Source organism: Saccopteryx bilineata, chromosome 3 (genome assembly GCF_036850765.1).
Source record: "Saccopteryx bilineata isolate mSacBil1 chromosome 3, mSacBil1_pri_phased_curated, whole genome shotgun sequence".
Taxonomy (NCBI): domain Eukaryota; kingdom Metazoa; phylum Chordata; class Mammalia; order Chiroptera; family Emballonuridae; genus Saccopteryx; species Saccopteryx bilineata.
The window spans coordinates 168,595,451-168,622,069 of record NC_089492.1 but is presented as its reverse complement, the minus strand read 5'-3'; the positions used below and the strand labels follow the sequence as shown (position 1 = coordinate 168,622,069).

Sequence of the window (26,619 nt, the reverse complement as noted above, 5' to 3'; positions counted from 1 at the left end):
ACTTGGCCCTACTGTGAAGGCCTGCGGCATGCTGGGGGTGAGCTGCACAGGTGACCTCTCTTCAAAATTTGGGGCTACTGTTTGTTTTAAAAGTTTATCTTAAAGCCCTTAACCATTAGAATCTTGACTGGTATGGAAGTTCATCTTGGTTCCATGTACAATATTATGTATTGGGTTGGGGAATAAGTTCGTAGCGTTTTTACCGAAGACTTTTATTTAAACAAAAAACAATAATTATATCAATAAGTTAATCAATTATATATTCACCGTTGCTGTTTACAACCTCTTCCCACCTCTCGACCAATTTGTTGATGCCGTTCTGCTAAAAATCGCCTGGTCTGGTGTCAAAGAAGTTGTTGAGCCAGTTTTTAAGGACCTCTTTGTTATCGAAGGTAACGCCCTTCATATGGTTTGATAGGGAGCAGAAAAGATGGTAATCGGTCGGTGCAAGGTCCGGAGAATACGGCAGCAGATGCTGAAGGACCTCCCATTCGAGCTCTTGGAGTGCGGCTTTGACGACTTGTGCAACATGGGGCCTGGCGTTGTCGTGAAGGAGTATGGTTTGACCATGTCGATCAGGTCTTTTCAGTCGAATAGCCTCATTCACGCGGTGTAGCTGGGCAATGTAGAGCTCCTTGTTGACCGTGGCATTCTTTTCGAGCATTTCCCAGTTCTTCATTGAATTCAGAAGGCCTTCCGCTGCGGCACGTGTCATCGATGTCAAAGTCGCCATTTTTGAACTTTGCAAACCATTTCCGTGCTGTAGACTTGCCTATGACACCTTCTCCATACATGTTGCAAATGTCCCGGGCTGCTTCGGCAGCTTTTTGACCTCGATGAAAAGCAAAGAAGAGCAGGTGTCGAAAATGTTGATTTTTGCCTCATGGGTATTCCATTTCTAAGCCTCAAAACTAATAAAAAATTAAATAACTCAAAAATACAATTAACATAGTTTTGTAGAGCAGAAAGAGTTTTATCGAATGAATACTTACCCTTTGCCAAACAGCAAACAAATCGTTGTAAAATAAAAGAAAATATAAAAACGCTACGAACTTATTCCCCAACCCAATAATTTACTATTACAAGAGAGCTGGCTATCCTTGGAAGGTAAATTTTTTGTTTTTAGGTGAGCAGAGAGGAAATACTGAGACAGACTTCTGCATTCTTTCTGACCTGGATCCACCTACCTCCCTCCCCCATCAGGGACCAATGCTCGAGTATTTTTAGCACCTGAGGCTGACGCAGTCTGACCAACTGAGCTATCCTCAGCACTGGGGGCCACACTGAACCAATCAAGCCACTGGCTGCAGGAGGGGAAGAGGGAAAGAAAGGTGAGAGGGAGAGGGGAGAAGCACATGGTCACTTCTCCTGTGAGCCCTGACCGGGAATTGAACCCAGGATGTCCATATGCCGGGCTGATGCTCTATCCACTGAGCCACTGGCCAGGACCCTTGGAAAGTAAATTTAACAAAATGGTTTATATGGCAATATTGAAAAGACTGTCCAGTCATAATTTAGTTCTTTAAGTTAGAAAACAACCCATTAGAAACATTTTTTGTCATGATGCTTTCTCCCATGATCTTAAAAATAAATGCTAAGTGTAGAAAAAAGGAAATATGTGGGAAAAAGAGAAAGCTTGTAATCCCACAGTTACCCTTTTTGTATTGATCTTCTAGTTTTCTCTGTGACTTCGGTTTATGTAGTCAGACTCATACTATATATGCAGCTTTGCATCTTGTTGTTTTTAAATATAATTTTTTTAAGGACTTTATTAATTTAACTTTCAGAGAGGAGGGGGGGAAAGGGGAGAGAGAGAGAGAGAAAGAAAGAAAGAAAAAGACAGAGAGAAGGAGGAGCAGGAAGCATCAACTCCCATATGTGCCTTGACCAGGTAAGCCCAGGGTTTCGAACCAGCAACCTCAGTGTTCCAGGTTGATGCTTTATTCACTGTGTCACCACAGGTCAGGCCGCATCTTGTTTTTCACTTAAGGAATAATAGCCCTGGAAAATGAGTCACAAACATTTTATGTGCTTGTGCCTGGATTTGCTCAGCCTCTCTCCTGAGTCCTGCATTGACACCTACCTTCTGTGGGTACCCCTGACATGCTGTCTCACCAAGGCTGTCTGGGGGTGCAGTCACCGTGGCCTGGAGTTAGCATTGGCATTTTGAAGCATGTGCTCATCCGTGATCCTCAGCTCAGTGAATGGGAAGGACCCTCATGTTGTGGATGAGGAGCTTGATCCTGGTGAGATGATTTGTATCACTCCTGTGTCTTAACTCTTCTTGACACTTAGTATTAGATTGTTTTTTTATTTTATTTTTCCGAAGCTGGAAACAGGGAGGCAGTCAGACAGACTCCCGCATGGGCCCAACCGGGATCCACCCGGCACGCCCACCAAGGGGTGATGCTCTGCCCATCTGGGGCGTCGCTCTGTCGCGACCAGAGCCACTCTAGCACCTGGGGCAGAGGCCAAGGAGCCATCCCCAGCGCCAGGGCCATCTTTTGCTCCAATGGAGCCTCGGCTGCGGGAGGGGAAGAGAAAGACAGAGAGGAAGGAGGGGGGAGGGGTGGAGAAGCAGATGGGCGCTTCTCCTGTGTGCCCTGGCCGGGAATCGAACCCGGGACTTCCGCACGCCAGGCCGACGCTCTACCACTGAGCCAACCATCCAGGGCCTTAGTATTAGATTTTGCCAACCTATAAAACAGTGACTTGTTCATGGTCATACAGTTAGCAAGTAAATAACATCTTCCACGGCATCATCAGCAGTCTGTAATGGGATGGTTATAAGGTCTGTTTAGAGTCTCCCTAAGGGTCAGCGCTAAAAAAATATGTATTGATGAATTTAGATCTGTGCCCCTGAGGGATGGTCCTGAGTGTAGTACCTGTCTGTTGGGGGTGGCTTTCTCCTGGTCTTTAGGATGTTAGTGATGTTGATTGTAGCTTTATATAATGCATATGACATATCTCTTTTCATCATCTACTTGGGGGTGACAGTCCTGGGTGACACTGAGGACTTACCTTGCTGCAGGAGACCCGGTTTAATGTGTAGTCCTGTAAGCAACACTATACCTCATTAGCACAGTAGTTCTAATTGCCCCTGTGTTTTCTCTCTCTTCTTGTTGGATATGGAATTCACTCCTTGGGAGCCAGTATGAGATTGGCCAGTTTCCTTGGTTGAGTAATTGCCTAGCTTATGGCTCAGTTGTAGAAATTTAGCCTGGCTTCTTCTGGCCCAGCAGTGCAGTGGACCTGTGGGTGCTAGTTGCCAAGTGTGGACTCCTCTCAGGCTCTTTTCCCCCTAAGGACCTGGGAGCATTCTTCTCATGGTTGAGGAATCTTTGTGACTGTTTTCTTCTTCCCCACTCTGGTGAAGTGACTCTCTAGGGCTGTGCCAGGGCAGACTGTGGACCCATCCCACTCCTGCAAGGATTCCTGTCAAGAATTCCTCATTTAGCGAGTGGCCTGTTCCTGTGAGGGCCCTGTGTCACTGCTTGGGTCTCCCTCTGGGAACATGAGTTGGTCTGTTTAGATGCACATGCTACCAGTTTAACCATAATGTTTGGTTTGGAAATGACTTCCCTGGATGTGAGTCCCAGTTCCTTCTCCACCTGTACCAGCTATACCACCTTTGAGCCTTGGGGACAAAACATGCCTACCTCTAGAGAGGTGAGGCTTAAGCAGGCATTGTGTGGGAAGAGCTTGTTGCAGTCCCTGGCACATGATGTCGGTGAGCTGAAGACAGCAGCAGCAGTGTTCACAGTGTGGGGGCGGGATGTGCAGTGGTCTGTGTCCATATAGGCACAACTGGTATCAATGTTATAAGGGATAGAATATGGTATTGCTGTACATTTTTTCAAGAAGGCTCTTTGGAATTGTTTTTCTCTGACTTTTTTTCTTTCAAAAGAATTTGTTGGTGATTTGAGATGCTTTGCTGTATTCTGTCAGGAGAGATGCAGGTTTGCTATATCCTATGGTTAGGCTATTCAATATTGTGTAATTTGTGAGTTCAATATTTCTGGGTTTCTGAATATCAAAGAGGTTACAAAGTTAAAATTCTTTAAAAAAAACTCAATGATTTGCTATATTTATAATAATAGGGATCAGCTTCTGAGCTTTAAGGCGTAATTGCTCCATTCAGAAGTTCTTCCAGGTGTATGAGTGTATGTATGTGTGGGTGCATGTGCCCTCTGAATGAACACCTTGCCAGGGACCGTTTGCCCCTAGTGCGTGCCCTGACTGGTAGTGAGCGAGCTCTTATTAGGGTCATACAGGAGTCAGCTGCCTATCTTGTTCTTGGGTCTGTCTGGAGCTTTCCCGGGACTTTGTTGTCCAGCGTCCCTGCTACCAGTTTGAACCTGAGATCAGCGTTCTTGCATGGGCCTTCTGCGTTTTGCATTTAGTTATTTATTAAGGAGACTGATAGATGGTTCTTCCTAAATGTGAGTTGTTTCATTCTTTTTTATTGAGAAATATTTGATATATAACATTGTATAAGTTTAAGGTGTACAAGGTATTGTTATATGTAAAGCCAGTGACTGCCGTGGCCATGCAGGTTCCCCTTGGATTCGGGCAGATGGTAAAGGAACTTTGGAGCTGGAAAATGGTGGGCCATTCCATTTAATTAAAGTCTCATAATGGTGGACAAGCAAACAGGCAGGGGAGACCGCTTCCCTTCCTCTTAGGGCTCTTTCTCTCTCTCTCTCTCTCCCTCCCTCAGCAAAACAGGCTGGGGGAAAAATCTCTTGTCTAGCAAACAATGGCCCCTCCCAAGCAGGAAGGCAATCCACAATTTGCAGTCTGCCGCCCTGAGGGCAAGCACCGCAGCCTTCCATAGACTGTACACACATGACGCTGCCCCAATACAAGCGAGCAAACCTAAAAATGTTTATCCAAAAATATGCTATATTTATATTGTAGTATATCATCACTATAGCATTAGCTAACATTTCTATCATGTCACGTAATTATTTCTTTTTTTGTGAGAACAAATAAGAGCTGCCCACGAAAATCTGCCTAAGAGAACATAAGTGGTAGGTGAGAATAAACCAGCCCACAACTGCCAAGATATGGAAACAACCTGTGTATACATTAACAAATGAATGGATAGAGATATGGTATACATACACAATGGACTATTACTCATCTAAGAGAGAGAAGGAAATCCTACCATTGGCAACAACATGGTTGAACCTTGAGGCCTATTAGCAACTTTGAAGTTTATACTACAGTATTGTTGTCTATAATCACTACACTGTACATTAGATCTCTAGAACTTATGTATCTTCTAGTTGCAGGTTTGTACATACCTTAAACAACATCTCCTCAACCCCCCACCTCACATCCTCTGGTAACTACCATTCTACTCTGTTTTCACAAGTTCAGCTTTTTTTTTTTTTTTTTTTTAGAGAGTCATAAAGAGACAGGAAGGGAGAGTGAGGGCAGAAGAGAGAGATGAGAAACATCAGCTCCTAGTTGCTTCACTTTAGTTGTTCATTGATTGCTTCTCATAAGTGCCTTGACCTGGGGGCTCAAGCCATGCCAGTGGCCCCTTGCTCAAGCCAGCGACCTTGGGATCATGTTGATGATTCCACACTCAAGCCGGCAACCCCACGCTCAAACTGGCAAGCCCATGCTCAAGCTGACTAGCCTGTGCTCTAGCCCGTGACCTCGGGGTTTCAAACTGGGGACCTTATTGTCCTGGGCCAATGCTCAATGCACTGTGCCACCAGTGGTCAGGCATGTTTGGCCTTTTTAATATTAATATTCCACATATAAGTGAGATCATACAGTATTTGTCTTTCTCTGTCTGACTTACCTCACTTAGCATAATGGCCTCAAGGTTCAGCCATGTTGTTGCCAATGGTAGGATTTCCTTCTCTCTCTTAGATGAGTAATAGTCCATTGTGTATGTATACCATATCTCTATCCATTCATTTGTTAATGTATACACAGGTTGTTTCCATATCTTGGCAGTTGTGGGCTGGTTTATTCTCACCTACCACTTATGTTCTCTTAGGCAGATTTTCGTGGGCAGCTCCATCAGATAGCAAAGGACTCTGCTTCATTGTATAAATAGTAGGATAGAACCAGTGGTTCAAGATTTGGGAGCTTTTCTTAGCCTCCATCCTAGGCCATTACCACAGCCCACTTGTATCTCTCAATGAGGATTTTGAGAGCTTCCCAGGTGATTCCAGTGTTCTGTTAGGATTGAATACTGGGGAGTAGCCTGTGGTCCACCCTGAGATGTGTGGGATAGATGGACACAAGTATACATGCAGGTCAGAGACCAGGAAGACCTGCCCCTGACGGTGCCTGAGAGGCAGTTTGAGCTGGGACCAGAGGCTGAGGAGGCAGAAGGCTTGGGGTGACTTTCAGGCTGTGTGGATGAGACAGTGAGGGTGGGTTTTGCATGTCACCCCTGTCCTGGAATGAGTGATGTGTCCAGAGAAATGGTTGGTGTCTTTTGAGGGGCCTGCTATAGAAGAATTGTCTAGATCAGTGGTTCCCAACTCCTGGGCCGCAAACTGGTACCGGTCCGTGGGCCATTTGGTACCGGTCCGCAGAGAAAGAATAAATAACTTACATTATTTCATTTTTACTTATATTTAAGTCTGAACGATGTTTTATTTTTAAAAAATGACCAGATTCCCTCTTTTTTTTTTTTTTTTTGTATTTTTTCTGAAGTTGGAAACAGGGAGGCAGTCAGACAGACTCCCACATGCGCCCGACCGGGATCCACCCGGCATGCCCACCAAGGGGCGATGCTCTGCCCATCTGGGGCGTTGCTCTGTTGCAACCAGAGCCATTCTAGCGCCAGAGGCAGAGGCCATGGAGCCATCCTCAGTGCCCGGGCCAACTTTGCTCCAATGGAGCCTTGGCTGCGGGAGGGGAAGAGAGAGACAGAGAGGAAGGAGAGGGGGAGGGGTGGAGAAGCAGATGGGCGCTTCTCCCGTGTGCCCTGGCTGGGAATTGAACCCGGGACTCCTGCACGCTAGGCCGATGCTCTACCACTGAGCCAACCGGCCAGGGCCAGATTCCCTCTGTTACATCTGTCTAAGACTCACTCTTGATGCTTGTCTCGGTCACATGATACATTTATCCATCCCACCCTAAAGGCCGGTCTGTGAAAATATTTTCTTACATTAAACCAGTCCGTGGCCCAAAAAAGGTTGGGGACCACTGGTCTAGATGGAGGTCAGACTGGATAAAGAAGAAAGGGGGCAGGCCCTGGCCGGTTGGCTCAGTGGTAGAGTGTCAGCCTGGTGTGCAGGAGTCCCGGGTTCAATTCCCAGCCAGGGCACATGGGAGAAGCACCCATCTGCTTCTCCACCCCTCCCCCTCTCCTTCCTCTCTTGTCTCTGTCTTCCCCTCCCGCAGCCAAGGCTCCATTGGCAAAAAGATGGCCTGGGCGCTGAGGATGGCGGCGCTAGAATGGCTTTGGATGCAACAGAGTGACGCCCCAGATGGGCAGAGCATCGCCCCCTGGTGGGCATGCCGGGTGGATCCTGGTTGGGCGCATGCGGTAGTCTGTCTGACTGCCTCCCCGTTTCCAGCTTCTGAAAAATGCAAAAAAAAAAAAAAAAAAAAAAAAAAAAAAAAAGAAAGGGGGCACAGGTGCTTTCCACTTTTCTGACCTTTCAAAGTTGTAGCAACTAGAGAAAGGAAATTAATTGCAGCTCAGCGGCAAGCAGCAGGGTCAGGAGCCCTTAAGGAAGGAGGAGCAAGGGCAGGTCCGCAGTGGTTGTGCTCAGTCTTGCCTGTACAGTGGGACCACAGAGAAGCTTGTAACAGCACTCTGGACTTGTTACACCAGACCCTGGGGTGGGGCCCAGGCATCTGTAGTTTGGAAGCTCCACAGGAGGCTCTGCATTAAAGCCTAATATAGGAAGGGAACTCCTGTTCTTTTTTTTTTTTTTTTTTTTGTATTTTTTTGAAGCTAGAAACCGGGAGAGACAGTTAGACAGACTCCCGCATGCGCCCGACCGGGATCCACCCGGCACGCCCACCAGGGGCGACGCTCTGCCCACCAGGGGCCGATGCTCTGCCCCTCTGCGTCGTTGCTCTGTTGTGACCAGAGCCACTCCAGCGCCTGGGGCAGAGGCCAAGGAGCCATCCCCAGTGCCCGGGCCATCTTTGCTCCAATGGAGCCTCAGCTGCGGGAGGGGAAGAGAGAGACAGAGAGGAAGGAGAGGGGAAGGGGTGGAGAAGCACATGGGCGCTTCTCCTGTGTGCCCTGGCCGGGAATCGAACCCGGGACTTCTACACGCCAGGCCGACGCTCTACCACTGAGCCAACCGGCCAGGGCGGAACTCCTGTTCTAGAGAGAGATTGGAGGAGTCATTCATGCAGCTAGGTCAAGGAGGAAAGCATCAGGACCGTGCATGGAGGTGCTTGCATCTGCTCTGGGGCTGGCAGGAAGAGGACGGCCCAGGTGGAGATGGGACAGTACGGGTGGGAAGGACATGTGTGCTGCTGAGGCAGTGTGTGTGGGGAGTGGTCAGGTGAGTAACATGAAGCAATCTTTGACTAGTGTGGTTTACATTTGTGGGGAAACAGCTGTGTTAGGCTTGCTTGCTGGTGTGCTAGCTGCAAGCAGTTTGCTTGATTAGTGTGTGAGCACTTCGCAGTGCCACATGTGTATTGTCTATGTAAGGGTATGAGTGCTTGTATTCAGGGCAGATTGAGAATTGCCTGACCTGACTGTGAGGGGTTGTTTTGCTGCTCATTTGCCTGCTGCCGTGAGAAGTGGTTTTCCCTGCCTGTTTGCTCATTCCCCTGTTGTGAGACTTTATTAAATGGAATGGCCCAATGCTTTCTGGCTCTGCAGTTTTTCTACCATCTGCTCGAATCCAAAGTGTATGATGCTGGTGGCCGAAGTCAGGCAGGTCCACACTGGATTCGGGCAGATGGTAGAAAAACTGCAGATCTGGAAAGGGCTGGGCCTTTCCATTTAGTCAAGTCTCACAACAGCGGACAAGCACACAGGCAGGGGAAACCGCCTCTCAGGCAAACAAACAGCAAAATGGCCCCCACAGTGGGACATAGGCAATCTGTACATCCGCAATCCCCTGAGTCCAAGCACCCATAGCCTTTTATAGGCCATACACAAAGGGCGCTTCTACATGCTCACACACTAATCAGGCAAAAAGGGCTTGCAGCCTGTAAACCAGTGAGCAAGCCTAACTCCCCAGTCACCTTCGGCTGGAGGGGCTTCATGTGGGGGCTTTGTGTAGAGCCAGGGGGACCTACAGGTTTCTATGGGGTTGGACTAGCTGCTGGAAAAGTGCATTTTTTGGTTAAGTGATGTCCACCTCTCTGTACTTGAGAAGCTCCTGAGGAGCCTTAGAAATGCTAAAGTGAGGCCCAGCCTGACCCAGCAGAACCATGTCTTGGGGGCAGTGGGCAGGGGTGTGGGGGGCGCTGGGTGCCTTGTTGCCAGGAGCAGTGAGAGCTACAGGCTGAGTGGCCCAGTTCTCACTGCCATGTGACTTGGCCACTGATGATGACCATGAGAAGAGTAACTTGGCTGTTTCAGGAAATTGGACAAATAAGCATTGTGCTCACATTGATCATGAGGAAGTTATTAAGGGCAGACTGTTCAGTTTCTGTTCAGGAGGTTGCCCCACCTTTCCCGACACATTCTGTGGAGTTCACTCTTCTAAAGGCTAAAAAAAGGTTTTTCTTTTAAATCAGTGACATAGACTTTTCATGTACAGGTGCCTTCTCTCAAATCTGTCTTTTGCTCTATTTAAGTTATTGATAAGCCAGGACAATAGGTAAAACAAATCATTTTAACAACCAATACACAGAGATTGGTTATGAAATTGACTTTGAGCCCAAAGGATTTGTTGGGTGGGATGGTCACTGTGTTGTGGGGGTTGTGAGAGCCCTTCTTGTGCTCAGTGGAGCTGTCCCTCACAGTGTGTGTGTACAGGGGTCACCGGGAAGTCTTCTGAGTTGGCAGCATACCAGATTCCTAGGGCTGTCATGACAACGAATGACAAACGGGGTTGCTGAAAACATCAGAACAACAGTCCTAGGATCTAGAAGTCCAAAATCAAGAATTCAGCAGGTCATGCTCTCTCTCCAATACCTGTAGGGGAGTCCTCTCCTGCTTTTGGTGTTAGCTGGAAACCTGTGGGCTTCCTTGCAGCTGCCTAGCTGCAGCCTCTGACTTTGCTGTTGTGTGGTACTCTCCCTTAGGTGGCTATCTTTAATGAAGATGCCAGTTATTTAGATAAGGAGCCTGTCCTACTGCAACATGACCTCATCTTAACTAATGACAGCTTCCAAATAAGTTTACATTCTGAGGTACTGGGGCTTGGGACTTCAACATCTTTTCCGGGAGGGGATACAGTTCAGCCTGTACTAGGTGTGTGGGCCAGGTGATTCGCACATGTTTCTGTTTTAATATTCATGCAGAGCTCGTTGGACGGATGAGGCAGCTGAGACTGACACAGGTGAGGGTGCTTATCTAAGCTACACAGCTAATAAAGGGAGAATTAGGATTTAAACCCAGGATTTTGTGACTCGAGAACAACATATAACTTCCCTAGTTTAGACCTATTGAGAGGTCTTTGAATTTCCTGTAAAATGGAGACCATAAATCTTCTGGGCCTTCTCAAGGCAATTACCCAGCTTTAGGAAGTCAGTTAAGACCTAAGATACTATATATATTCCTGCTCTCTTTACTTTTCTCAATGAAATAAATACCGTTTTTTTCGCTCCATAGGACACGTCTGACAATAAGACCCACTTAGGGTTTTTTTTTGTTTTTTTTTGTTTTTTTTGTATTTTTCTGAAGCTAGAAATCGGGAGAGACAGTCAGACAGACTCCCGCATGCGCCCGACCGGGATCCACCCGGCACGCCCACCAGGGGGCGATGCTCTGCCCCTCTGGGGCGTCGCTCTGCCGCGACCAGAGCCACTCTAGCGCCTGGGGCAGAGAGGCCAAGGAGCCATCCCCAGCGCCCGGGCCATCTTTGCTCCAATGGAGCCTCGGCTGCGGGAGGGGAAGAGAGAGACAGTGAGGAAGGAGAGGGGGAGGGGTGGAGAAGCAAATGGGTACTTCTCCTGTGTTCCCTGGCCGGGAATTGAACCCGGGACTTCTACACGCCAGGCCGACGCTCTACCACTGAGCCAACCGGCCAGGGCCAAGACCCACTTAGGGTTTTAAGGAGGAAAATAAGAAAAAAATATTCTGAACCAAATGATGTGTTAAAATATTTAATAAAATATACCACAATAATATTTCAACAATGTAAACTCAACAGCAGTATTAACAGCCACTAGCACTATTATTAATAAATGAGAAGAGACTTTAATGTTCAAATACTCTTCTAGGTTTCCGGAAACCCCAGGAACTCATCATCGCTAGTGTCAGAATTTAAGAAGCTCAGTTGCTCACAATCACTGGTTTCACGTTCTTCGCTATTTTCATATATTATATTGAATACTATCTTCAGTGCCATCTAAGGCATTGCTAATGCCACATTTTTTGAATGACTGTACCACGGTTTCATTCTTCACTGACTGCCATGATATTTTCACCCATTCACAAACTTGAGTGATAGCGGCTCTCTTCATTCGTCCAGTTGGTGTCAGATCATCATGATTACCAGCAGCCATCCATTTGTTCCACTCTTCTCACATAAAGACTTTAAATGGTTTGTTGATGGAAACATCGAGAGGTTGCAGCTGGCTGGTAAGACCCCCAAGAATTACAGCTAGATGGGTCTTCACTTCTTTAAAGTTTTCTTTTGTGGTTTCACTAAACTGGTCAAGCACTAATAGGGCAGATTTTTTCAGAAGCCCTCTAGCACCTTTGGCCCCTCCCTTATCTGCCAGCCAGCCAGCCAATGAAATGCTATTAGGCTGGCAACAAGTGATGTCAGCGCCTCACACAGAGCTCCAGCAGCTGCAGTGCAGCCCTCCACTGCTGCAGTGCGCCTCTCGTGTCTGCCCTCGATGATGCCAGATGAACACAACATCACTTGCCTTCCTTCCTGCCCTGCATGCAACTGTGGAAACCAGAACCAGGAGATCACTCAGCAGATGCCAGGGTTCCACATGCCACCATGGCGGGTATGATTATGCTCCTGCTGACGCTCATTTTACATGTTTACTGGCGCAGTGCCCTGCAGCAGCTAAAAAAAATGAACATTCGCTCCATAGGACACACAGACATTTTCCTCTCCACTTTTTTGGGGAAAAAGTGCATCTTATGGAGTGAAAAATATGGTAATACCCATTTATCAGAAGGTAACATGGAAACAGGAAATTAGTTTGATTTGGTGAGGTGGTGGGATTGAGAGGGAATTTTTTATTTTTATTCTTATTGCTCTTACAACTTGAAATTCTCTTAAATGGTATAAACAGAAGCTTTTTAGAGTTTAGCTAACCAACATCTTGCTGACAGTTACTTGTGTCTTGGGATCATTTAGTCATCAGCTTTCTGTGATAAGGACTTACTTGGTTTCTACTTTTGCCTGACCCCTGCAGCACAAAAGTACCTGAGTGGAAGAGCCAGGTCAGGCAATGGTGTTGTTCCATCACTGCCACTGGCTACACATCAGCAGAATATATGTAGTGTAATTTGCCAACAAGTACTGTGCACAGGCATGGCTCAGGGATCCAGGCTCTTGAAGGATGAAGCAACTTTTCCTAAATGGAGGTTGTTGGGAAAACAGCTGTGTTAGACTTGCTTGCTGGTTTACTGGCTGCAAGCACTTTGCTTGATTAATGCATGAGCATGTGGCAGCACCACATGTGGATAGTCTATGTAAGGCTGTGGGTGCTTGTGCTTAGGGTCGATTATGGGTGGTGGATTGCAGATTGCCTGCCTGCCTGCCTGCCAGCCAGCCAGCCAGCCAGCCAGCCACTGTGAGGGGCCATTTTTGCTGTTTGCTAAGAAGAGGTTTTCCCTTGCCTGTTTGCTCATTCGCCATTGCAAGACTTTATTAAACGGTACTGGTTTAATGCTTTCCAGCTCCACAATTTCTCTACCGTCTGCCCAAATCCAATGTAGACCTGCCTGGCCTCGGTCACCAGCATTACAGAGGTCTTTGAACAATCAGATTTCAAGATCTGAATTCCGGCTGACCTGTGGTGGCACAGTGGGGTAAAGCATTGACCTGGACCACTGAGGTCACCAGTTTGAAACCCTGGGCTTGCCTGGTCAAGGCACATATGGGAGTTGATGCTTCCTGCTCCTCCCCCTTCTCTCTTTCTCCCGCTTTCCCCCTCTCTGAAAAAAAAATTGAATAAATAAAGTCTTTAAAAATAAAAAGAGATCTGAATTCCCAGGAGCAAACGTCCTGTAATATAAAAGATGTTCATGAATTTGAAATGAAATTGCTGCTGCTAGGCTTCTCTATTCCATCTTATTAAGTGTTAACTTGCTTGGGTATTTTTATCTAATTACCAGCTCCAAGGTTGCTTTTTCCTTCAGGATCCTCTGCCCATGGATGTTGGAAGATATGCATGTTGGGTTCAGAAGGAAGGGTTTTCTAAGAACAGGTTAAATGACTCCTGTTCCCATGTTGTGTGATAGCCTGAGAGACACTGGGAGCTGTCATTTTATCCTCTCTCCCTTTCTTCCCTGATTCTGCCTTTGATCTTGTTGTGGCTCCCACATACCTGAGCCCTGGGCCAAGATTTTCTTGGGATTTGAAGATAATAATAGGTTCTGTGGACTGGCAACTTGTTACAGACCAGGTCTACAATCATGTCCTCTGATGGAAAGGGGAGTACTAAGTTCGCTTCCTTATTTTCATGGGTTGGAGCACCTGTTCTTAGGAAAGTAGTGTGTTCTTATTGTCCAGCTTGCCCTGCTCTCCCTTACTTTTTCTGTATCCCTGAGTTAATTTTTAAATTTTTATCTGTATGACCTCAAAGAAAATACATTTACTGTAGCATCTCAGAATATACATTTACTGCAGGCTGAGCCTTCTGTGCTCACTGTAACTGAAAACAACACAACACAACAAAAAGCAAGAGAATCTCCTTAATTTCTGAAGTAACTTTAGTTATTGAAAGACTGACCTTCTGGGTAGTCTAAAATAAGATTAGTGGGGTTCTGTAACAAAGCTATGCAACTATTGATGTGTTGTAACTTCCTGAATGGGAGTGAGAGGTGGCAGATTAATTAATTTGGGCTTCAAGATCAGAATCTACGGTGAACAAAACTCCAGTTCCTTGTAGCATATGGAGAAACACTCTCCTCCCAATGAGCTGAAAGAATGCAAGTTCTTTGATTTTATTTTATTCAGAGGATTCTTTAAACAAGCATTTATTAAGGGCACACCTGGAGCTACATGCACCCGGTGTTGGGAACTGAGAAAGGATTCCTGTCTTTACCCCTTTATCTGCGTATGCATGCAATTATAGTAAGAAGGCTCCTGTAGGTTGTAAACATTTTTTTTTTCCTGAAGCTGGAAACGGGGAGAGACAATCAGACAGACTCCCACGTGCGCCCAACCGGGATCCACCCGGCACGCCCACCAGGGGCAACGCCCTGCCCACCAGGGGGCGATGCTCTGCCCCTCCGGGGCCTCGCTCTGTTGTGACCAGAGCCACTCTAGTGCCTGGGGCAGAGGCCAAGGAGCCATCCCCAGCGCCTGGGCCATCTTTGCTACAATGGAGCCTCGGCTGCGGGAGGGGAAGAGAGAGACAGAGAGGAAGGAGGGGGGAGGGGTGGAGAAGCAGATGGGCACTTCTCCTGTGTGCCCTGGCCGGGAATCGAACCCAGGACTTCTGCATGCCAGGCCGACGCTCTACCACTGAGCCAACCGGCCAGGGCCAGGTTGTAAACATTTAGTTATAGCAAATTACATATAATTTGATGCCTGAAAAGATTATCAAGGACAGAAGTATTGAGATGAAAGTTAAAAGTAAGTGTGGGATTTATTGCAAAGGCATTGAAGGTTATTGTAAACAGTTGTGCCACACATGGATATGCTGGACATTTTTTGAAGTACTTAGACAAGATGAGTGGAACCTAGTTGGCCTCACTGGCTGCAGGTTATAAATGATGATAATACTTTCCTCTAAGGAAGGAATCATCAAACTAAAGTGTGGTTGGTATGTAGTAGGTGTTCAGTAAAAGTATTTTAAAAATTGCACATGAGCTGCTGTATTAATTGCATGTAATGTGGTAAGCCTGATGAAACAGGCAGTTATCCTTTCCTAAGACTTGTTTGCAGTTTTACAGGATTCCAGGGGTTCTTTAATGTGAAGATCTGGAACCCACTGGAGTGTACTGTCTTTTATTTTCAACTTGAGCCTATAGAAAAGACTTGCTTTGCTGATCCTTTTGGATCTCCTACTGATTTCCATTTTACAGAGGAGGCATTATTATTTTATGTTAGTTATTTATTTTTCTGTGATCTTTAAATGCTTCTAAGATCTATTTCCTGCCTTTAATTATGTACAGGGCCTTTAAACAAAAATGTGGTTTGCAAGGTGGAGGGAGAATTGTGGCCGAAACAGCATGAAGTGCTATCAGCAGCAGGCTGCATTTATGATTGCCTTTGGCTTGTAAACTGGTTTGCCTACCAGGGGAGTTGTTGAACAAGTTTAACAGCCTCGTTGCAACTGTCATTGAGCATGAAAGAATTCTTTGAGTTTCATGTTTAGTCTTATATATGTTTTCTCATGTTCAATCTTGTTTTTTACTTCCAATCCTAATATCTTCAGTGTGGGAACTCAATTTTCTAAATCTATAATTTTCTAAATCTATGACTAGTTAAAAAGAGGAATTAGGTTTTTTATTTTTTTGTTTGTTTTTAGCGCAAGAGAGAGAGACACACACACAGGAAGGGAGAGAGATGAGAAACATCAACTCATAGTTGCAACATTTTAGTTGTTCATTGATTGCTTCTCATAAGTGCCTTGAAGTGGGGGTTGCTCCAGCTGAGTCAGTGACACCTTGCTTAAGCCAGTGACCATGGGATCATGTCTATGATCTCATGCTCAAGTCAGCAACCTTGGGGTTCAAACCTGGGTCCTCAGCAACCCAGGGCAAGGCTCTATCCACTATGCCGCCATCAGTCAGGAGAGGCCATAAGTTATTATTAAGTGGTCAGTTTAGTTTTATTTGTTGTACTTTTGTGTATTTTCCCAAGTTTCTATAACAAAGTGTATTCATTTTTGTATGGCCAGTGGCCAGGGCTACTACTACTGCCGCCTGGCCCATGCAGGTTTGCATTGGATTTGGACAGTCGGTAAAGAAACAATGGAGCCAAGAACTGATGGGCCATCACCTTTAATTCTAGCTTGCACCTGGCGGGCAAGTAAAAACACACACTGGGTTCTAAAACCCACTCACATTCAGTGCTCACAAAGCTACTGACTTATCTGAGTTTCCTAGAATCAAAAGTTTCTAGCTCAGCAGACTTATTCACCTCTGTTCCCCATCTCCGTCCTTCTCCCTGCACAAACTCTGCACAAACTGGCTTCTCACGCAACACTCCGCCATCTTGGCTGCTCTTCCTGGCCTCCATGTGGCCTTTCTCTGCTCTCTCCTCTAATGCTAATGTCAGGAACCAAGAGAGCAAGCTCCCGTTCTGCCCCCATTTTATAGTGTAGAAATTAAAACCTTTAATCCAATATACAAAATAGGGAAGTCTCTAATACAAAGTCACTTATCTGAGGCATGATGGGATTGCACCACCCCACATCAAAAAGGGTGGGAAAGACTTAGTTCTAAAACCAAGCCCCAGGCTACAAGGATTCTGCCTGCCCATAGCCTTCCCCCAACACACATTAATATCACTTGGATGACAGCCTCCACGTGGGCAGCGCCATCTTTAACAAAGTGAGCATAATATATTTTATCTGCCCAACAATCCACCCATATGCTCACTTTACTACCCACAATCTATACCACCGGCATCCCTGTGCAAGGAAATTAGGCACATTACACAAATTACAACAGCACAAATCATACAGTTTCAACAATCACAAAGTACACTTCACCAGTCTCTGAGCACTTAGCCCAAAGCGCAAAATGTCCTCGGCTATCTTTCTAGCCATGGGAAAAGCTTCCTGGGGCAGGGGAGTGCTTCCAGCAAAGTCACCCCCCACCCCATCAGGGTATTTCACATTGTCCAAAATCTGTAAGTTCGTTCAACAAAGGAGCCAATGCCCACTCCGGTAGTAGTCCAGGAAATCAGTCCATGCACATGAGACCTCAGCCACCCCCCTCATCTCTGCCGTCCTGGCAGGTCTTACACTGTCCCAAAGAGGAGCACGTGGCGTCCAGCCCTATGTCCCAAAATCGCAGACCTACCAGGGCCGTAGTAGGTGCTGTTTCCAGTTGGGCTTTCACCTTCTGGAGACTGCAGATTGCAACTCCAGACTGATTCTCCTCATCCTCCAAAGAGGAACTGAAAACACCAGCTCCCACTGCTGGGCTCGAGCCTCGAGCTGCCGCAGCCTTCTGCTCCTCAGACCTTGCAGCTCCGGCCCCAGCCTCAGCCTCAGCCCTGGCCTCCTGTCGCTGCTGGCTCTCCACAACATCCAGGGCAATCTGCAACTCATGAACCTGTGAATCCTCCTCCAGCAGCTGCTCCATTTCCAGGGGAATCTCGCAAACCTGGTCGGCCTCCTCCTCCAGCTCCAGGGTCAGCATCTTTTTCTCCCACGTTTGCTCCAGCTCCTTCCACTGCTCAGTTTGCAGGTCCCAGGCAGCCTTTTCCACAGAGCTCTCAGTTTCCTCACGCATGGCTGTAAAAGTCAGCCAGCTTACGGTCCCCAAAAGGACAGCCATGGGGAACGATAACAGCAGCCAGTCCTCTACTCCACCGTTCAAAGGTGGTGGTGGCTCCATACCGATCTGTATCGAATCCTGCCACAGCCTGCCACAGACTACGCCAAATGTATGGCCAGTGGCCAGGGCTACTGCTACTGCCGCCTGGCCCATGCACGTTCGCATTGGATTCGGACAGTTGGTAAAGAAACAACGGAGCCAAGAACATTGATGGGCCATCACCTTTAATTCTAGCTTGCATCCGGCGGGCAAGTAAAAACACACACTGGGCTCCAAAACCCACTCACATTCAGTGCTCACAAAACCACTGACTTATCCGAGTTTCCCAGAATCAAAGGTTTCTAGCTCACCAGACTTATTCACCTCTGTTCCCCATCTCCTTCCTTCTCCCTGCACAAACTCTGCACAAACTGGCTTCTCACGCAACACTCCGCCATCTTGGCTGCTTCTCCTGGCCTCCTCCACGTGGCCTCTCTGTGCTCTCCTTTCTGCTCTCTCCTCTAATGCTAATGTCAGGAACCAAGAGAGCAAGCTCCCGTTCTGCCCCCATTTTATAGTGTAGAAATTAAAACCTTTAATCCAATATACAAAATAGGGAAGTCTCTAATACAAAGTCACTTTTCTGGGGCATGATGGGATTGTACCACCCCACATCAAAAAGTGTGGGAAAGGCTTAATTCTAACCAAGCCCCAGGCTACAAGGATTCTGCCTGCCCACAGCCCGCCCCCAGCACACATTAATATCACCTGGGTGACGGCCTCCACGTGGGCAGCGCCATCTTTAACAAAGTGAGCATAATATATTTTATCTGCCCAACAATTTTATAATCAAGAAAAAAGTCAGATTGCTTTAGAAGGACAAATTGAGGCTAGATTTAAGTTTCTTAAGAGAAGATTTTTTAGAAGAGATGTTCTTTTATTTATTTATTTTACAGGGACAGAGAAAGAGTCAGAGAGAGGGACAGACAGACAGGAACGGAGAGATGAGAAGCATCAATCATCAGTTTTTTGTTGCAAGACCTTAGTTATTCATTGATTGCTTTCTCATTTGTGCCTTGACCACAGGCCTTCAGCAGACCGAGTAACCCCTTGCTCGAGCTAGCGACCTTGGATCCAAGCCGATGAGCTTTTGCTCAAACCAGATGAGTCTGCGCTCAAGCTGGTGACCTCGGGGTCTCGAACCTGGGTCCTCTGCATCTCAGTCCAACGCTCTATCCACTGCGCCACTGCCTGGTCAGGCGAAAAGATGTTCTTTATAACTGGTTTTCTTAATATGATTCTGGCAGTACGTGTAATACCTGTTGGGCTTGTTAAAAATGGGCCATTGAAAGTAATAAATTATTCTGTCTTGAATGGGAAGTCTGCAGTTGTTGCCTACAGGTACCAGAGAGCACTAGTCTGTTAAAGTACGTGACCCAAGGCAGACGGTTTCCCAACAGAATTGAGAGATCAGAATTTTTTTGCCAAAGGATCTTGGTTCTTTTGCAGTAGCAGAAACTGGCAAAGGGAATACAACCTCTGTTGTAATTTTTTACAACAGAGTCAATATAATGTAATTTTGTGATGTGTTATTTTAGGCTTATGGATTAAGGATGTTTCTAGTCTTCATGGGTTAAGGGTTGCTGGAATCTAAAGGAGGTGTGTTCAGAATTAAAATGGGTGATAGTGCCTTAAAAAAAGAAGGAAATCCCACCATTTGTGACATGCATGAACCTTGAGGACACTGTTAAGTGAAATAAGCCAGTCACAGAAGGACAAGCAATACATGATACCACTTATATAATGAATCTAAAGTAGTCAAACTCAAAGAAGTGAAGAGTGGAATAGAAGTTGCCAAGAGTTGGGGGGAGTAGAAAATAAGGAAGTATTATTAGTCAAACGGCACAAAGTTTTAGTTATTCAAGATAAATCCTTCCTGGAGAGTTACTGTACAACCTTGTGCCTATACTAAACAGCATTGTATTGTATACTGAAACATTGCTAACAGAATAGATCTTAGGTCAAATGTTCTTGTGGTGGCGAAGGGCATGTTTTATGGTGTACATTGTGGTGGTGATTTCATGGGTGTATACTTACCTTAAAACTCCTCAAATTGCATACATTAATTATGTACAGCTCTTTGTATGTTAAAAAGAAAGGCAACCGGGCATCTGAAAAGAGTGGAGCAGAATAGGAAGAGCAGATTAACATGGGGTGGGGGTGTGGAACCATTGAGGTGGTAAGCAGGGAGGTACTCCTAGAATGGTCAGGTCCTATTTATTTATTTATTTATTTATTTATTTATTTATTTATTTATTTTACAGGCACAGAGAGAGAGTCAGAGAGAGGGACAGAGAGGGACAGACAGACAGGAACAGAGAGAGATGAGAAGCATCAATTTTTCGTTGCAGCACTTTAGTTGTTCATTGATTGCTTTCTCATACATGCTTTGACCAGGGAACTTCAGCAGACTGAGTGACCCGTTGCTCAAGCCAGCGACCTTGGGTCCAAGCTGGTGAGCTTTGCTCAAACCAGATGAGCCTGCACTCAAGCTGGTGACCTTGGGGTCTCAAACCTGGGTCCTCTGCATCCCAGTTTGACACTCTATCCACTGTGCCACCACCTGCTCAGGCAGTCAGGTCCCTTTTATAGAGTGGTATGTCAGTATCCCGGAAGCAGTGTGGGTGACCTGAGTTGTGCTGGGCTTGGCAGTAGAGTTAGAGCAGATAGCCATTCCTCTCCAGCCCAGATGCCCCTGACCATCTGAAGCTTTCATTTGAAGATTGTATCAGATTTAAAATTCAAGCTTTTTTGTTGAGTCTTAGTTTTCTCTTTTCTGTGTGTCCTTTGCTTTTCATTTGATAACCTTGTATCATCTCTACATGAATTTAAATTTAGCCTGACCAGGCAGTGGTGCAGTGGATAGAGCGTTGGACTGGGACATGAAGGACCCAGGTTCGAAACCCTGAGGTCGCTGGCTTGAGCGGAGGGCTCACCAGCTTGAGCAAGGGGTTGCTGACTTGAGCATGGGATCATAGACATGACTCCGTGGTTGCTGGCTTGAAGCCCAAGGTCACTGGCTTGAGCCCAAGGTTGCTGGCTTGAGCAAGCAGTCACTTGCTCTGTTGTACACCCCCAACAGCCTGTCAACATATAAGAAAGCAACCACTGAACAACTGAGGAGCTCCAATGAAGAATTGATGCTTCTCATCTCTCTCCCTTCTTATCTGTCTGTCCCTATCTGTCCCTCTCCCTGACTCTCTGTCAAAAAAAAAAAAAAAAAAAGAATTTAAATTTAACTACTGGCATGGTCATCATGCTAGAAGATCAGGAAAAGGTATAGCCAGGTGGATGGAAGTGCTGGGGATTTTTCAGAATAGCATTCATTGGGACTAAAAAAATATTTTTTCTTGCACCTTCTAAGTTCTTCTAGCTGGGCTGATAATCAAATTAACAGAGACAGAGTAACACAAGAAAATTAAATTTTATTACATGCCTACAAGGAATTCGCATAAACATTAAAATCCAAAAGACAGGCAAAATTGGGTCTTAATGTCATTTTGGACAGTGGAGAAGAGGAGAGAACAGGAGATCTTAGATTTAAAAAGTGAAAATGAGAACATTTGCAGGTAGTTGAGGAAGAGCAGAACAGACAAGGCAGGCAGCTGTTTTTTTTTTAAGTGAGAGGGGAAGAGAGTGAAAGACAGGAAGGGAGAGAGATGAGAAGCATCAACTTTTTCATCACTTTAGTTGTTCATTGATTGCTTTCTCATACGTGCCTTGATGGTGGGCTCCAGCTGAGCCATTGACCCCCTTGCTCAAGCCAGCGACCATGGGGTCGTGTCTGTGACCCCTCGCTCAAGCTGGATGAGCCCATGCTCACACCGGCCACCTCAGGGTTTTGAATTGGGGTCCTCAGCATCCCAGGTTTATCCCACTGTGCCACCGCCTAGTCAGGTTAGGCAGGGAGATTTTTGATTCAGTGGAACCTGGGGTGGTCTAGCTACCAGGCTCCTGCTTGGGATCTTTCTGTCTACCATATTATTATTATTATTATTATTATTATTATTATTATTAATTTTTTTTTTTGTATTTTTCCAAAGCCAGAAATGGGGAGGCAGTCAGACAGACTCCCGCATGCGCCCGACCGGGATCCACCCAGCATGCCCACCAGGGGGCGATGCTCTGCCCATCCCGGGTGTCACTCTGTTGCTACCAGAGCCACTCTAGTGCCTGAGGCAGAGGCCACAGAGCCATCCTCAGCACCTGGGCCAACTTTGCTCCAGTGGAGCCTCGGCTGTGGGAGGGGAAGAGAGAGACAGAGAGGAAGGAGAGGGAGAGGGGTGGAGAAGCAGATGGGCGCTTCTCCTGTGTGCCCTGGCCGGGAATCGAACCCGGGACTCCTGCACACCAGGCTGACGCTCTACCACTGAGCCAACCGGCCAGGGCCTACCATATTTAATTTAAATTAGGCTAAAGTGAATATGTTAAGATTTCCTTCCTAGAGCAAGTTTTCTGTCTGAATCTCTTAGATAGGAAAGGGGGAGGATCAAACTTTCTTTCTGAGTCTTATGTTTCTTAGTAACTATCTTATAGTCAACATCCCAAAAGGCAGCATTAAGGTGGCACAACTTTGGTCCCCTTCAATTATATCCATAGCTACATGTGTCTGTACGGTGGGGCAGTCATAGTGATGGGACCAGTGTCATGGTGATGTTTCAGTGCAGGAACCTTGCTGTCCCGTATCTTGCATGTTACGTTACCCAGTTTGGCGTTAACTGTGACAGGATCCATACGTGTGCTCTGAGCCAAGGCAGATGCTTGGTCCGCATCTCAGAGTTATTTATGGAGCCACTAGAAGAATATGTTAGGGCTCACCATTGTGGACCCAAAACACATTTATGTTCAGATGCATTTATGATTTGTCACCTGGGGAATGGGGTTAGAAAAAGTTATTTTTTATTTATTTTAGGAACCTAACTGCAGAAAATTCTATTAGAATTTTCACAGTTTAAAAAAGATTGTGGTAAAATTCAAGACATGGATGTGACTGTCCAAACTGTTCTTAAGTGTAGAGTTAGTTCAGTGCTTAAATACAGGGACATTGTCGTGCAGCCATCACCATTGTTTAGCCTCAGAACTCTTTTCATCTCAGAAAACACAACTGTACATAATAAAGAGTTTTCAGTTTTTGAGTGAAGACAAAAAAAAAATCTTTAATTCCATTATGAGTAGGATGGTCATTTGGGCAGTGCAGGTTGTACTGGCTATTCAGAGCTGGTAGCTACACCTGCTTTTTTTCCTAGTTTCCTGAGGTGGCAAAGGGTCATTGTGTGCATGTCTTCTTCCCGTGTACCTGGGGCGTGGCGTGCAGGTGAGGGCCTGGTGGCTGCCTGTCCTGTTCCCGTGTACCTGGGGCATGGCGTACAGGTGAGGGCCTGGTGGCTGCCTGTCCTGTTCCCGTGTACCTGGGGCGTGGCGTGCAGGTGAGGGCCTGGTGGCTGCCTGTCCTGTTCCCGTGTACCTGGGGCGTGGCGTGCAGGTGAGGGCCTGGTGGCTGCCTGTCCTGTTCCCATGTGCCTGGGGCGTGGCGTGCAGGTGAGGGCCTGGTGGCTGCCTGTCCTGTTCCCGTGTACCTGGGGCGTGGCGTGCAGGTGAGGGCCTGGTGGCTGCCTGTCCTGTTTCTGTGTACCTGGGGCGTGGCGTGCAGGTGAGGGCCTGGTGGCTGCCTGTCTGTCCTGTTCCTGAGAACCATTGCCAGAATCCGTCCCTGGGATGATGCCCTTGGAGCTCTCCTGTCTGCACCTTCCCTCGCTCACAGTCTTGTGTTATGGATCTGTCAGGTTCATGCTGTCACTGTGATGCGCCCATGGCTGCCCCTGCTGTCCACTTAGTTTCAGAGATGAGCTCATTAGGCTCCAGAGCTTTTCTCATGATTCGGTGACCCTGCAGCTTTGCCCACTGATGTGATGGCACTCTCTGAAAATAGCACTGTCATTTCTTGGTTAGTGAAGATCTGCGAGAGTTGGAGGGGAGTCACACAAAAGGTATATTGAACTATATAAAATACTTTGTTAAAAAAAATCAAAATTTAGTGATTTGGATTAGGAATTTTACTTTGAATTCCCTCATTCTCTCTTTTTGATAATAGGAAGGACTTCATGTAATCCTTTTTGGTTAATACCTTTAGCAAAGAAAAGTTTTTTCCTTTATTCTGATTCATTTTTGCTTTTCCTCTAAATCTCCCAAACAGGGCCAGTAGCCAAACCCAACATCCCTAACTTGAAGACAGAGCTCTGGATCCAGCTGGTTTCCCAAGAGTGGGTTATGGTGCTGAGCTGTGGTGCCCTATGTATAGTGACCAGAAGCTTTTTACTCCAGTAACAGAAGTTTTTGTCATGGTAACCACGGGATGGGGCAAAAGTAGGCTTACAGTTACGGAAACACAGAGTATATCCTTGTATTATTTGTTTTGTATTACTTTCCAACAAACAACTGTAGACCTACTTTTGCCCCACCCTGTATTGCTTAGGTATATTGTTTGTAAGCCCAATGCCATTAGGAAGATCTGCTTTATTTAATGCTGGGGGGAAAAGACTAGATTTTCTGACTTCATTAAAATGCCTTTCATGGGGGATGGCTGTTGCTGTTTTTTTTAAAGTGGGTTTTGTTATGCTCTGGCACTCTTGCTGGCTTCTCACTGCTGCCTAAGGTAAGTACCAGGCCCCGCTCACAGGCTATAAAAACCGGGGGGCAGCGGGAAGGCTTCCCCTTGTTTGTTCATGCAGCAGTTGTCATATTCTAAACTTGGCACCATGAATGAGCAGGATATTCAGGCAGAATGAAGGAATTACAGCATTTTCACTAACAAATGATTTGTAGGCTCCTATTTTGGGTCCTACTTATAAAACCATCACTGGACACCTATCTCAGCTAGAGTCATTATTCACATAGCCTGAAAATAGGAGAGTCACACTCCCTGAAACACCAGGAGGAGATTCCCATGGTGCCAGCCAAGCCATATGGGCAGCTGCTGGCCAGAAACCAGAACACTCCCCGAGAGCAGCCCTGCATTCCCACAGGTTTCTTCCTGAATAGGCAGTGGATACTTCCCCAATTTGGGCTGTGAGAGAAAGTCAGACTGGATGCGGACAGAGTATATTGCTGGGTGCTGTAGCATTTCTGAAAAGAATTGTTGCCCAGTCTTTACATAATCCCAGAGCCTAAGACAGGGGTCGAGAAACTTTTTGGCTGAGAGAGCCATAAACACCACATATTTTAAAATGTAATTCTGTGAGAGCCATACAATGACTCGTGTACGTTAGGTATTATCCAATAAAAATTTGATGTTGTCCCGGAGGACAGCTGTGATTGGCTCCAGCCACCTGCAACCATGAACATGAGCGGTAGGAAATGAATGGATTGTAATACATGAGAATGTTTTATATTTTTAACATTATTATTGTTTTTATTAAAGATTTGTCTGCGAGCCAGATGCAGCCATCAAAAGAGCCATATCTGGCTCACGAGCCATAGGTTCCCGACCCCTGGCCTAAAAGGATGTGGCTCAGAGCTGGAGCTGGGAGCAGCTAGAGCTGGGTGGCTGAGGGCCTGGGGGCCTTCACTGCTCCATCTCCTCACCCCCATACACAGGTGGTTGTGATTCCTGAGAAAACAGGTCACAGTGTACCACTTCAGTGTTTTCTTAAAAATGTTCCTGAGCCTGGCTAGAGTTACTTTAAGGAGTTCTCTTCAGCTTCCTTATAAAAGGTCAGACTAACATCAGGCTATCGGCCCTGTTGGTAGGAGCCATGTATTTGCATTTTGCCATATATTTGCTTTATTTATGTGTATATGTATATGTATATATTTCTATCTTCACATTTTAAATTTACAGACATCTCATCCCATTTCCCAGTAACTTAGAAGGATTGCTTTGCCATGCTAACCGTTTTCATTCATTAGCCCATTCAGCAGAAATTTAAGGACAGTCTTTTCTCCCTGAATTTTCATTTCTTCTTTTCTTTTTTATTATTGTGTTTACATAGATTCTAATGTCACCTGTGCTCCCCAGTACATCCCCCTTGTCTCCTTCCCTGTAACGCTCTCCCACCTTCCCTCCAGGATTTGCTTTTCTGCTCTCGTCCCATCCTATCAGCCTATTATCCCCTTTCCCTCTGCTTTCCTTCTGGATCCTTTGATCCCGCCTCTGTCTCTACTCCATTCCTCAGTTCATATTGTTCATTGGATTCCTCAGATGAATGAGGTCATATGATATTTTTCTTTCTCTGCCTGGCTTATTTCAGTTAACATAATAGTTTCCAGGTCCATCCATGTTGTTGCAAAAAATAATATTTCCTTCTTTTTCATGGCCCCATAGTATTCCATTGTATATATGTACCACTGCTTTTTAATCCACTCATCCTCTGACGGACACTTGGGCTGTTTCCAGATCTTCGCTATTGTGAACAATGCTGCCATAAACATGGGAGTGCATTTCTTCTTTTCAAACTGTGCTATGGTATTCTTGGGGTATATTCCTAAAAGTGGATGGCTGGGTCAAAGGCAGTTTCATTATTAATTTTTTGAGGAATCTCCATACTGTTTTTCACAGTGGCTGCACCAGTCTGCATTCCCACCAGCAGTGCAGGAGGGTTCCCTTTTCTCCACATCCTCGCCAGCACTAAATCAGTGTTGATTTGTTGATGAGCGCCATTCTGATTGGTGTGAGGTGATATCTCATTGTGGTTTTAATTTGCATTTCTCTAATGATTAATGATGTTGAGCATTTTTTCATACGCCTATTGGCCATCTGTATGTTCTCTTTGGAGAAGTGTCTATCTCTTTTGCCCATTTTTTGATTGGAC

The 26,619-nt window shown here is 46.1% G+C and overlaps 1 protein-coding gene and 1 non-coding gene across 5 annotated transcripts in view; one reads left to right on the top strand and one right to left on the bottom strand.

Moving 5' to 3' along the window:
* TBC1D8 (TBC1 domain family member 8) overlaps positions 1-26,619 on the top strand; it is a 166,374-nt gene that overhangs the window by 25,565 nt on the left and 114,190 nt on the right. The window lies entirely within an intron of this gene.
* On the bottom strand, positions 2,600-2,675 carry TRNAA-GGC (transfer RNA alanine (anticodon GGC)). The gene has a single exon. It is a non-coding gene; the product is annotated as a tRNA-Ala (tRNA).